An 873-nucleotide genomic window follows, 5' to 3' on the forward strand; every position below is an offset into this window, starting at 1 on the left:
TTTCGAAAAAAAAAAAAAAAAAAAAAAACGGGGTGCGGGTGTTGCGTTGGGCGCTTACTCACTGGGAACAGCATAGGAGATCATCATGAATCATTGGTTTGTTCTATTACTCGTATTAAATATCAGTGTCCCTGAACTTATTACTTTCTTTATCCTATAGGAATGCTTTATATAGAGGTTTGATAGAGGGACCCGTAACAACGGAGGTTTTATCGTCCTAAAATTGAATAGATAGGGTTCCGAGAACGAACTTATGTGTTTAGGATAAAGTTCGCCCCGAGTGGGAGCCAAACCCGCGACCTAGCGCTTACAGACGCTTTCTTGATTTTTCTAGGAACCAGCATAGGAGATCATCATGAATCATTGGTTTCTATTACTCGTATTAAATATCAGTGTCCCTGAACTTATTACTTTCTTTATCCTATAGGAAGGAAAGTAATGCTTTATACAGAGGTTTGATAGAGGGACCCGTAACAACGGAGGTTTTATCGCCCTAAAATTGAATAGATAGGGTTCCGAGAACGAACTTTTATGTGTTTAGGATAAAGTTCGCCCCGAGTGGGAGCCAAACCCGCGACCTAGCGCTTACAGACGCTTTCTTGATTTTTCTAGGAACCACTTGTGGCAATCTCAACCCCAAGCCATTTTAGAATAGAATAGAATATACTTATGTACCCTGTTTATACTGCCAGAATGAGACTGAAAAGTCCCTTTACTCCCGCAGTCTAAACAAGGTCTTATGTATTTGGTACAAAATAGGTTTACCTATTTATTTATTTATTATTATTATTATTATTATTATTATTATTATTATTATTATTATTATTATTATTATTATTATTATTATTATTATTATTATTTTGAGTAATTTGG

Source organism: Diaphorina citri, unplaced genomic scaffold (assembly GCF_000475195.1).
Source record: "Diaphorina citri unplaced genomic scaffold, Diaci psyllid genome assembly version 1.1 scaffold896, whole genome shotgun sequence".
Lineage (NCBI taxonomy): Eukaryota > Metazoa > Arthropoda > Insecta > Hemiptera > Psyllidae > Diaphorina > Diaphorina citri.